Here is a 13,437-nt window from a genome sequence, read left to right on the forward strand (position 1 = left end):
CTGTCCAACTGCGTCTGATGTCACACTGGTCACGGTAGCTCTCATAACCTTTACAGCACTTGGTCATCCTGACTGATGTCACACTGGTCACGGTAGCTCTCATAACCTTTACAGCACTTGGTCAGCCTGACTGATGTCACACTGGTCACGGTAGCTCTCATAACCTTTACAGCTCTTGGTCAGCCTGACTGATGTCACACTGGTCACGGTAGCTCTCATAACCTTTACAGCACTTGGTCAGCCTGACTGATGTCACACTGGTCACGGTAGCTCTCATAACCTTTACAGCACTTGGTCAGCCTGACTGATGTCACACTGGTCACAGTAGCTCTCATAACCTTTACAGCACTTGGTCAGCCTGACTGATGTCACACTGGTCACGGTAGCTCTCATAACCTTTACAGCACTTGGTCAGCCTGACTGATGTCACACTGGTCACGGTAGCTCTCATAACCTTTACAGCACTTGGTCAGCCTGACTGATGTCACACTGGTCACGGTAGCTCTCATAACCTTTACAGCACTTGGTCAGCCTGACTGATATAACACTGGTCACGGTAGCTCTCATAACCTTTACAGCACTTGGTCAGCCTGACTGATATAACACTGGTTACGGTAGCTCTCATAACCTTTACAGCACTTGGTCAGCCTGACTGATGTCACACTGGTCACGGTAGCTCTCATAACCTTTACAGCACTTGGTCAGCCTGACTGATGTCACACTGGTCACGGTAGCTCTCATAACCTTTACAGCACTTGGTCAGCCTGACTGATGTCACACTGGTCACGGTAGCTCTCATAACCTTTACAGCACTTGGTCAGCCTGACTGATATAACACTGGTCACGGTAGCTCTCATAACCTTTACAGCACTTGGTCAGCCTGACTGATATAACACTGGTCACGGTAGCTCTCATAACCTTTACAGCACTTGGTCAGCCTGACTGATATAACACTGGTCACGGTAGCTCTCATAACCTTTACAGCACTTGGTCAGCCTGACTGATGTACCCACGCCCCACCTTTTTTCCCATTTTTGGTTATCCAGGAGTTAGGGTGAGTGACGCGCTGCCAAGATGGCGATTGCCATCTCCGCCAAAAATGACCTTCAAAACGGTTCTTCAGACACCTATGTGGGACGTCACAGTTACTATGTCAGTCTATGGTTTTAACTCAAATTACTGTATTTCTGTAAATTTTTTTACCAAATCAGGTGCTAACAGAGACCCCTATGGGTCAACTGACCATTCAGCGGACCTGTGATTGGCTGCTGCCTGGGTCAGGTGTTAAATAGTGATGTGGTACTCATTAGACTGCTCTGATGTGTCCAATCTGAAGGGAAGGAACGTGACCAGATAGCCTTTGATTAAAGTAATCCAATTTAACCCAAAAAGTAACACAAATGTAATTTCATTGTGAGGTAAGAGTACACCCCTACCTTTATCATTATTTAAAAATATGTCAGGAGCACCAAAAACGTCACCAGTGACGTCCAGCAAACACATCCCGCCAAAATCAAAATATCATTTTTTGTGAGGCCCTCAGATAAAATATTATTTACGTCCATGGGAAGGGTTATAACGCCATTGCCAAGCAACTCAAAGTACATAACTCAAATGTCTGATGGACCATTTGCAAATGGAGAAAAATCCAGACCAGTGGAATAGGACAGGCCATCCCACAAAATTAATCCCAAGAGCTGCCCGGAAGATGCTCATAGAAGTCTCCAAGGTCCCCAGGGGACCATCAAGGGATCTGCAGACCTCTTATGCCGCAATCAGGGATGTAATGGAGGGTAAACACCGTTCACGCACCTTTTTATTTGTAAAATAGCTTTTACTCAGCTTTTCAATTAGTTAATTATCGTTTCTCTGGATTTAGCCCAGAGAAATGTATTAATTATTCCAATTGGACTCTTAAGATCTCACCCGGCACAGCCAGAAGAGGACTGGTCACCCCTCTGAGCCTGGGTCCTCTCTAGGTTTCTTCCTAAAATTCGGCCTTTTAGGGAGTTTTTCCTAGCCACTGAAATTCAACACTACTGTTGTTTGCTCCTTGGGGTTTAAGGCCGGGTGTCTCTGTAAAGCACTTTGTGTCAACTGCTGTTGTAAAAAGGGCTTTATAAATAAATTTGATTGATTGATTTTCTGCTTATAAACGCAATTATTCTGAATCATTTCAAAACAGATTTAGTAATTTTTCACCAAAGTCATCAAACATTACTTTCTGCACAGCTGAGGAAAAAGAGAGAAGACCTCACCACGATGACATGTACCGAACGTGAAAGGAGTTGTGGGGCTTTAAGGTTATAGATAAATGTGACAAGTATTGGGCAAGGAGTTTCTGAAACTTGATTCCTAGCTGTATAAAAAGGCAAGAGTCAGAACATCACAGGAATCTGAATCCAGACAAGATGAAGACCACTGCCTTTCTGTTGTTATCTCTTTGCCTTTACAGTCAGTCTGGGGCTCAAGAAGAGACCCAGAAGATTGGAAATGAAAATAAAGAAGACCAGCCACCCAACTGGTCATGCCATCCTGACATGTGGAAGCTTCTAAAAGACTTTGGTGCCATGGAGGAGAAACTACGCACTACAGTGGAAAGACTGGCAGCCATGGAAACCAAAATTGAGGAAATGAAGAATAAGGAGAGAACCAATGTGTTTTTTTCGGCTGCCCTAGGAGGGACTGGTCACACTGGGCCATTCAACCATGACACCACCCTGATCTACAAAACTGTAATCACTAACATCGGCAGTGCCTACAACCCAAGCACAGGTGTATTTGTTGCTCCTGTTCAAGGGGTCTACCACTTCATCTTCTTCTACCATGCGGGAGGAAATCAGATCAAAAACATTGGCCTGTTCAAGAATGAAGAGCTGATGGCCAGTTGATATGACCACAAGTCTGACCATGATGGTGCCGACAACGGAGGAAATGCTGTCATCATCCATCTGGAGGTTGGGGACCGGGTCTACATGCGTCTCATGGCAAACACACATGTATGGGATGCCTTCAAACACACTACCTTTAGTGGCTTCCTGCTCAGCTGAGAGAAGGATAGTGGGTTTGATTACTTCCTGCTTAGCTGAGAGAAGGATAGTGGGTTTGATAACTTCCTGCTTAGCTGAGAGAAGGATAGTGGGTTTGATAACTTCCTGCTTAGCTGAGAGCAGGATAGTGGGTTTGATTACTTCCTGCTCAGCTGAGAGCAGGATAGTGGGTTTGATTACTTCCTGCTCAGCCAAGTGTGATGAAATACATTACTGGTGCTATTCTGTCATTTCCATAGTAATAGCATCTGCTGTCTTGTGTTTCTAAATCGATTTACCATTGTTGAGATGTTGTTTTACGTTCTCTACACCAACACACTCCTGTCACTTTTGTTGAAAAGCATTTAAGTCCTTTAATAGGAAAAGATGTTTCTACCTTTCTATGTTTTTTATGTGTAAATAAAGGTTGACATTAGAATCACTGTAGACCATGACTGGTATATATTTTTTTAACACTAAAATTATCTACTGTTTTTAATGCAACATCTGGCTTTCAAAGTGATCAGTTGTCCTCCTTTTATGTTCATAAGCAGAAATTACACTGCTCAAAAAAAATAAGTAAATTAAACTTCAGGGTTATCAATCTGTCCAGTTAGGAAGCATAACCGATTGTGAATCAATGTCACCCGTTTTGGTGCAAATGAGAGTGACAACAGGTGCACTGCAAAGCAACAACAAGACAACCCCCAAAAAGGGAATGGTTTTGCAGGTGGTGGGCACAGACAATTAGTCTCTCCTAATTTGTCCTGACTGATTCTTCTCTAGTTTTGCATTTTTTTTTGTCTCCTTGTCACTACTGGTAGCATAAAGTGGTACCTGCAGCCCATTCAGGTTGCACAGGTAGTCCAGCTCCTCCAGAATGGCACATCCATACGTGCTGTCACAAGACAGTTTGCTGTGTCTCTCAGTACAGTGTCAAGAGCATGGAGGAGATACAGTGCCAGGAGATGGGCCATTACATGAGGAGAGCTGGACTTGGCTGTAGAAGGGCATCAACCCAACAGCAGGACCAGTATCAACTCTTTTGTGGGAGGAGAAATAGGAGATGTGTTGCAGGGCTCTACAAAATGACCTCTAGCGGGCTACTGGTGTACCAAACTGTCAGACAAAAACTCCATGAGGATGGCATGGGGGCCCAATGTCCTCTAGTGGGACCTGTTCTCACAGCCCAGCACTGTGCAGCTCGATTGGCATTTGCCGAATTGGCAGTTCCGCCATTGGGGCCCCATTCTCTTCACAGATGAGAGCAGGTTCACACTGAGCACATGTGACAGACGTGAGTCTGGAGATGCCGTGGTGAACGTTCAGCATGACCGGTTTGAGGCCCTGGGTTCCTCCTGGTGCAGGACAATGCCAGCCTCATGTGGCCAGAGTGTGTAGGCAGTTCCTGGATGACAAAGGCATTGATGCCATTGACTGGTCCTCACGTTCCCCAGACCTGAATCCAATTGAGAACCTCTGGGGCGTTGTGTATCGGTGCGTCCAGGAGCTCACTGATGCCCTGATCCAGGTCTGGGAGGAGATCCCCCAGGACACCATCCGCCATGTCATCAAAATCTTTATGGTGTCCTGGGGATCTCCTCCTAGACCTGGATCAGGGCATCAGTGACCTCCTGGACAGTCTGTGACTGAATCTGGGTACCAGGGATTCAACGGCACAGTGGTCCCACGGTTCGGTACGTATCGCGGTTTGTGGGTCATGCTAACGGTACGGTTGTTGTACAAATGACGTCATCATGTTAGAAGTGTTTCCACTCAAGTAGCCGACAGTGTCAAAGCAATGCTTGTAGAATTTACTTTGTTCACGGTCTTCTTACCCTCGTCATCGTTTTGAACGCTGAATCCAAAATGTTCCCACACAGTGAATTTGAAATACTCCGGTGCCTCTTCAAATTTGCTACTCTCTATCTCGGTAGCGCTCGCCACTGGCTCGTTGGAGCTGACAGAATATTTTATTGCTTGGGGGCAGCAATCCCTGCAATTGACACATTTTGAGACATTGCTGTGGAGTGAAGTTTAACACCCTGGGGTTAAGGTTAGATATCACAGCACTGGGGTTAAGGTTAGGGATAAGGTTAGATATCACAGCACTGGGGTTAAGGTTATATATCACAGCACTGGGGTTAAGGTTAGGGATAAGGTTAGATATCACAGCACTGGGGTTAAGGTTATATATCACAGCACTAGGGTTAAGGTTATATACCACAGCACTGGGGTTAAGGTTTGGGTTAGGGTTAGATATCACAGCACTGGGGTTAAGGTTAGGGTTAGATATCACAGCACTGGGGTTAAGGTTTGGGTTAAGGTAATATATCACAGCACTGGGGTTAAGGTTATATATCACATCACTGGGGTTAAGGTTAGGGTTAGGGTTAGATATCACAGCACTGGGGTTAAGGTTTGGGTTAAGGTTGTATATCACAGCACTGGGGTTAAGGTTATATATCACAGCACTGGGGTTAAGGTTTGGGTTAGGGTTAGATATCACAGCACTGGGGTTAAGGTTAGGGTTAGATATCACAGCACTGGGGTTAAGGTTTGGGTTAAGGTTATATATCACAGCACTGGGGTTAAGGTTATATATCACAGCACTGGGGTTAAGGTTATATATCACAGCACTGGGGTTAAGGTTTGGGTTAGGGTTAGATATCACAGCACTGGGGTTAGGGTTAGATATCACAGCACTGGGGTTAAGGTTTGGGTTAAGGTTATATATCACAGCACTGGGGTTAAGGTTATATATCACAGCACTGGGGTTAAGGTTTGGGTGAAAGTTATATATCACAGCACTGGGGTTAAGGTTATATATCACAGCACTGGGGTTAAGGTTTGGGTTAGGGTTAGATATCACAGCACTGGGGTTAGGGTTAGATATCACAGCACTGGGGTTAAGGTTTGGGTTAAGGTTATATATCACAGCACTGGGGTTAAGGTTATATATCACAGCACTGGGGTTAAGGTTTGGGTGAAAGTTATATATCACAGCACTGGGGTTAAGGTTATATATCACAGCACTGGGGTTAAGGTTTGGGTTAAGGTTAGAAAGAACATCACTTGTATTTTGATCTTATAACACCACTACCTGCCTCCCCTAACAGGGAGTTCCTGGAGTTGTAGGTAGAGCACCCATCTGTGGGGCAGAAAAACCTGGGTTCAAAACATACTACTGCTTCTTTCATTATAACTCAAACGATGCTTGATCTTACATAATATCTTATGAATTTGGCTGTCAAAGATGTATGTAAATTCATCTGCGTAGTCCCCTGAGACCAGGTTGCAGACTTTGCAAACAATATCAGAGTCCAGTAGTACAAAGGGAGTAGTGCAACAAGGTCCCTGAGAGGCAGTACTAAGCAGTGGAGTATGGTATGTAGATCAGACCCATTTCGTGTTTGCTTTTCCCTGTAGCTTCTGAAGTGTGCTTGTGAATCCCAAAAGGCACCATATTCCCCTATGTAGTCACCTTATTCCCTATGTAGTCACCTTATTCTCTATGTAGTCACCCTATTCCCTATGTAGTCACCTTATTCCCTATGTAGTCACCTTATTCCTTATGTAGTCACCCTATTCTCTATTTGGTTGCTCTATTATAAGTATTAATTACTTCTGCCTGCTGGGTGAAACTGTTACATCTGTATACAGTCACACTGCCCTCTAGTGGCACAGTGTAATATGGCAACATGCTGATTCACCTGTCTCACCGTCACGGGTTTTAGGCCTTTCTGTCTCAGTTAACCACGAACTAAAACCTACTTTCACCGGAATCTGTTCACGAGAGAAAAAAGAGATGGATGGGGTCACTTAGAAATGTCCTTGGTTTTGAAAGAAAAGCATTTTTATTATTTTAAAAGGCTAAATGATCATTAGAAAACCCTTTTACAATTATGTTAGCACCACTGAAAACTGCTGTGCTGATTAAAGAACCAATAAAACTGGCCTATAGATTAGTTCAGTATCTTCAGCATCAGCGTTTGTGGGTTCAATTACAGTCTCAAAATGGGAAGAAAACAAAGAACTTTCTTCTGAAACTCATCAGTCTATACTTGCTCTGAGGAATTGAGGCTAATCCATGCAAGAATCTGCCAAGAAAGTGAAGATTCCATACAATGCTGTGTACTACTCCCTTGACAGAACAGCACAAACTGTCTCTAACCAGAATAGAAAGAGGAGTAGGAGGCCCTGGTGCACAACTGAGCAAGATGATAGGTACATTAGAACATCTAGTTTGAAAAACAGAGTAATATGTCTCTGTTAGCACCTGATTGGTCCCCATTTTTATAGGCGTTTAAAACTCACAAACAGACCCTGACATTAATACAGTCCAGAATAAGAGGCACGCTGACAAATGCAGAGTCTGATTTGCGGCATTACCCATCACCAGTCCCAAAGAACGTATACAGATATGTAGATCTAGAATCCCCTGCAAGCCGTTGTTTCCATGGTAATGGAACCACTGGGTCTCCTCAGCTGGTGATCCGGGTGCACCTGTCCGATGAGAGTTCTAAGACCATGATGGTGGACGAGAGGCAGACGGTCAGACAGGTTCTGGACAGCCTGCTGGACAAGTCCCACTGTGGCTACAGCGCCGACTGGTCCCTGGTGGAGACCATCCACGAACTACAGATGGGTAAGTGGCTCACACACCTACACAGGTGCACACTCTCCCTCACACACATAATCAAATAATAAAGTAATAATAGAGAATGAGGATGTTTTAGCTGCCATAAGGTTAGCTAGACTAAGGTGTCACCATGTTGTAGAGCTCCTTTGTTTGAGCTGTCATTAGGTTGTAAAATTTGTGGTAAACATGGCAGTGTTTTTCATCTGTAAAAATGAAGAGCACAGGGAAGGGAAGGGCATCTTCCAGAATTAGTTAACACCCGGGCCTCCCAGTCCTTGTGGATGATCGTGTCCTAGCCTGCATCAGTGACCTGCCCTCTACAGGCACCTGCCCTAGAACACAGCTCAGTAGTTTCCCCCTAACCATGTGATATAATTTCTATAAGCAAACTAAGTAAATCATTCGGTTCTTTGGATTTCTGGCTACATGCTCTCAATCAGGCCCTGTTTAGAAATGAAGGGACCCCAGAGAAGCAGCTCTGGTCTGAGGGAGAAGCAGAATACACAGTACCCAAGATGGAGGCGCGCGTGACACCCGTCTACAAGTTTCACATTTCAAGGTTTATTTGTCAAATGCACCGAACAACACAGCGTCATCCTGTGCAATTAAATTCTTGTGACATGGCTCCCAACACTGATATAGCAGCAATCTGGGTAGTATTACTGAACATTTAGATATGGCAAGTATGGCAGCAATATACATAAGTGTGACAGAGCAGCAATTTATATAATAATTGAAATATTAGATACATATGAATGTAGTGAGCTTATGAATGGTGGCATAGCACACAACACCTATGTAGTGAGAATTTAGAACAATATTTACACACAGCTTTAAATATATCAAGAGGATAATGCAATCATGTACATAACACTGTACATAGCAGCAGTTTAAAAAGAATACTGTAGATTAGCAGCAATATTGGTAGTAGTATTGAATATTATAGATATAGCAAGTTTGGCAGTAATATACATAAAAATATAAACTAGCATACATTTTCTTATATTCTAATGCCCATTTAAAGTACCTGAAAGGACATCAGAGCATCTGGAATGTTCATGTGTGATCTGTGTGATCATGGATCAGTGTTACAGGTTGAGGAGCCTTATGGCCTGAGGGAAAAAACAGTTTGTGAGTCTGGAAGTGTGTGCTCTGATGCTCCGGTAGCGTCTACCAGGCGACATCAGTGTGAACAGACCAAAGCCTGGGTGGCTGAGATCTTTGGTGATGTTCCATGCTGTCCTCAGGCATCATGTATGGTAGATGCCTTGCACGGAGGGAGGATGGCAGACATTGAAGCGCTCCGCAGACTTTACCATCCTCTGGAGGGACTTGTGGTCTGCAGCGGAGCAGCTGCCTTACCAGGCAGTAATATAGCCTGAGAGAGGAGGAAGACCCAGAAGATGGTTCCCTGGCGATCTTTGAACCCTATTTACCACCAACAGAGCAGTTGGTCTCTTCATTGTTCCACCTTTCCTCCTCTTTCTAGGAATTAAATGCCCCTCATACAGTTTTCAAAGGTGATATAATTAATATAAACAAACTAAATTATTCAATACTTTGGATTTCTGGTTACTTTGTGCTATGTTGTTTTACCATTTAAGGACATACATTTCATTAGAAGGTTGTAAATCTGTTTTTCTAAAATCTGTGAAATAAAGGGATGGTTAGTCTCAGATTCATATTTGGGTAAAAGTCCACTTACCCTGAGTTGTTCCTGAATGCACAAAGTAATTTTTCTAAAGATTCCATTACTCAGCTTTGTCCCAGTCTGTAATTAGCATTATTAGATCTAATTATTAAATCAAATTTTCAAATGAACTGGTACTTCCTGTGTTTACCGGCCAGTTTTGTTCACAATTGTATCAATCCGCAGGTTATTTCGTGAAGAGGAAGTGTATACGTCATTGTAAAAAAAGTAAGCATTCACTAGCTAGAAAGCAAGTTTCCTATTTTGTCATAGATATTCACCTTGGACAGTGAAACAATTTGCTTGAGAGAGAAAGGAATATTACTTATGTATCATGTCTGACTTCCATATTCATGTCTGAATGTCTGAATACGACATGGAAGAATACTTATTGTCTGGGTATAGCGCCTAACATGTTCTAATCAGAATACACAGAAGATGAATAAACCCAAACTCGAGGCTCGTAGGGCAGCTGTGGAGGTGGGCAATAATGAACCAATCATCTCCAACCCTTGCCCAGAATATCCGGAGATTGGTGGTGTAGTTGTGGATCATGCAGTCTAAAGCCAACCAAAACAGAATGCTTTTGTTGCATTGAATGGGAACTATTGATGCCAATGCTGGAGACCATGAATGACCCAGTCCCTGAAGCTGAACATGTTCCAAGATGTGTGGTTGGTCATCCAAATTTCACCCCCCTCATAACTCCTGGGGTGCTGGAGACTTTTTTACATCACAAAAATAAACTGCAAAAGACGTTTGGAATTTAGAGCTAGCCACTGAGGGAACCAGTGGCCAGCTTTCAAAGGAGTAAGTAGATACCTAACATTAGCAAACAAGAGTGTAAGGCAAGCCAAGTTTATTTATATGGCACGTCATCTAAATTTTTTTTACACACACAAGTACTTCATATTATTAGGCCTAAAGGGAAAAAACTATCAGGCATACAAACATTCTGTATGTCCAGTTATAATCATTGCTCCAATAATTCTCCCACATCATTTACACATATACTCTCCCATGTACCTTGTACCTTTCTTTGAAAACAAAACATGACCACAACATTTTCCTTAGTAATAAATACAATGCTGAAATCCACCGACGAAAATGGGCCAGCTAGTGAAGCTGCCTTCACATAGCTTGTTGAGGTTAAAGTTTACACACACATCAATGACATCATTGCAGAAGAGCAGAAACTGCGTGTGATAGGAAATTGTTCACTAGTGCCAGTTTGAAGTCATCAAATTCCGCCAGCTGTTTAATTCGTATAGAGTTTTAAAGAATCGATGCTAGCGCAACAGATTTCCGAATGTAGTTTGAATTGTTTTGGAGTAGGTCTCCGCTTGCAATGCAAGCAGAAATATTTTCATTATAGACTGGGACAGAGCTGAATAATGGATTGTTTTGAAAAAGGACTGAGTGCCTTCAGGAACAACTCAGGATAAGTGGACTTTTACCCAAATATGAATCCAGACTGAACTATCCCTTTAAGAGCACGTTACATGAGTTATTTTCAAAAAGGGAATACATTCTCAAGACAAAACCTTTGTGCAAGCAGTTCTTAATGGATGTTCTTAAGCTTTGTTTTCCAAGTTGCTCCCTGAGGATGTAATTTAGTCTAAAATTAAATGTCCATGTAGGTTATACATATGTTGGATTATTTAGAATGCAGAGAGACCTTCATCCCAAAATGTGTTAGTCTTAACTCAATTCTTATTCTCGTGGAAAATTAGACCAATTAATTGGAGACCAAAATAAGGAAAAAAGTTTGAGAAACACCAGTTCTGTGTTACTGTGCAATTCTGTTCTGCCAGACGCCGAATCGAGTCGGCAAGAATATGGTTGGACCTGAATACATTTTGGACTAAATTAGGTCTGCAGGTAATTTTTTTAATTTAGAACAAGCCTCTGAATTTATGTAGCTAGAGAATGAGAAACATATTAAGAACTACAAACTTACGATTGTTAGGCATATCCTGCCTGTTATATCTCGTCTCTGTCCTACAGAGATTCTTGTTTTTTTAAATGCATGTTCAGACAAAGGTGAGCAGACGTTCAGAAATTCTTCCAGTAGCCATCAGGTGGCGCTACTGGAAACATGAAACTGAAGGAATTTCTTAAAAGATGCAAATTATAACTATCGTAATTTGTGATTAAACTAAAGAACAGATGCGGTTCATATATGTATATCTGTTTCCACATCTTTAAAGACTTTGGCAAAATTATTCAGGACAATATTTTACAAAGAGGGATCCATTTGGACCTACAGAATCTAAAACGCTGAACCCCTGAGATATTTACATAAATGGACAACTATTGTGGCACAATTCTGATACTTTCTGAAAGATAGGAAAGAGACTGTTATCAGATCATGAGGCACTCGCCTGTGTAATTTATGGACTATGGTTTGGTGAGACAAGGCAAATAGCAGCTGCAAGGCATGATTCAATAAAACCTGTTTGGTGATTATGATAGACTCCTCATAAAAGGTCTGAGGTGAGCTGCCACCCTCTTGGAATAAAGTTGACTGTCTGTGTTCAGCAAAGATATGGGCCAATAGCTGGAGCATTCAGGAGGATCATTGTGAAGTTATAGCAAGTGTGTTTACATAATAATCAACTTATTATCTCCCAGGTTCCCTTTAATTATTATTTAGTTTTCATTAAAGATCTGACAACATTGTGTCAACCCCACACACACAAACACCCAGAAAGTAAACTGTAAGGCTGGGCAATGAGTACATTAGGTCCATATCCCTAACAGTCCATTTAATCATTGTACAACTATAATAACAACCAAACTACAATCTCCTTCTACATATTCTCCCGTTTTTACAAATGTACTGTCCAATTCCCTTCCTGTGCTTTACAAAATTGTTAGTCTTCTGAAATATGCACACGCATAACCTGGTGCATTTACAGAAACATTTTAAGTTAGTAGAACCTCGGATTCAGGAGGAACAGTGTGGTTTTCGTCCGGGCCGTGGAACACTGGACCAGCTCTATACCCTCTACGGTGTGCTGGAGGTTTCATGGGAGTTTGCCCAACCAATCCACATGTGTTTTGTGGATTTGGAGAAGGCATTCGACTGTGTCCCTCGCGGCATCCTGTGGAGAGTGTTTCGGGAATATGGGGTCCTGGGTCCTTTGCTAAGGGCTGTCAGGTCCCTGTACGACCGAAGCAGGAGCATGGTTCGCATTGCCGGCAGTAAGTCAGACCTGTTCCCAGTGCATGTTGGACTCCGGCAGGGCTGCCCTTTGTCACCGGTTCTGTTCGTAATTTTTACGGACAGAATTTCTAGGCGCAGCCAGGGGCCGGTGGGTGTCAGGTTTGTGGACCACACGATTTCGTCTCTGCTCTTTGTGGATGATGTTGTCGTGTTGGCCCCTTCAAGCCAGGACCTTCAGCATGCACTGGGATGGTTTGCAGTCGAGTGTGAATCGGTGGGGATGAAAATCAGTACCTCCAAATCTGAGGCCATGGTCCTCAGTCGGAAAAGGGTGGCTTGCCCACTTCAGGTTGGTGGAGAGTGCCTGCCTCAAGTGGAGGAGTTTAAGTATCTAGGGGTCTTGTTCACGAGTGAGGGAAGGATGGAACGGGAGATTGACAGACGGATAAGTGCAGCTTCTGCAGTAATGCGGTCGATGTATCGGTCTGTTGTGGTGAAGAAAGAGCTGAGCCGCAAGGCGAAGCTCTCGATTTACCGGTCAATCTACGTTCCTACTCTCACCTATGGTCATGAGCTTTGGGTCATGACCGCAAGGACAAGATCCCGGATACAGGCGGCCGAAATGAGCTTTCTCCTCAGGGTGGCTGGGCGATCCCTTAGAGATAGGGTGAGAAGCTCGGTCACCCTGTAGGAGCTCAGAGTAGAGCCGCTGCTCCTCCACATCAAGAGGGGTCAGCTGAGGTGGCTTGGGCATCTGTTTCGGATGCCTCCGGAACGCCTTCCTGGGAAGGTGTTCTGGTCCCGTCCCACCGGAAGGAGACCCCAGGGAAGACCTAGGACACGCTGGAGGGACTATGTCTCCCGGCTGACCTGGGAACGCCTCGGTGTCCCCCCGGAAGAGCTGGAG

General features: G+C 43.6%; 1 pseudogene; it reads left to right on the plus strand.

Annotated features, from left to right (window-relative positions):
• Positions 1-2,411: 2,411 nt before the first annotated feature.
• LOC105009981 lies at positions 2,412-3,055 on the plus strand (annotated as a pseudogene).
• Positions 3,056-13,437: the final 10,382 nt, after the last annotated feature.

This window comes from Esox lucius, chromosome 20, assembly GCF_011004845.1.
Source record: "Esox lucius isolate fEsoLuc1 chromosome 20, fEsoLuc1.pri, whole genome shotgun sequence".
Lineage (NCBI taxonomy): Eukaryota > Metazoa > Chordata > Actinopteri > Esociformes > Esocidae > Esox > Esox lucius.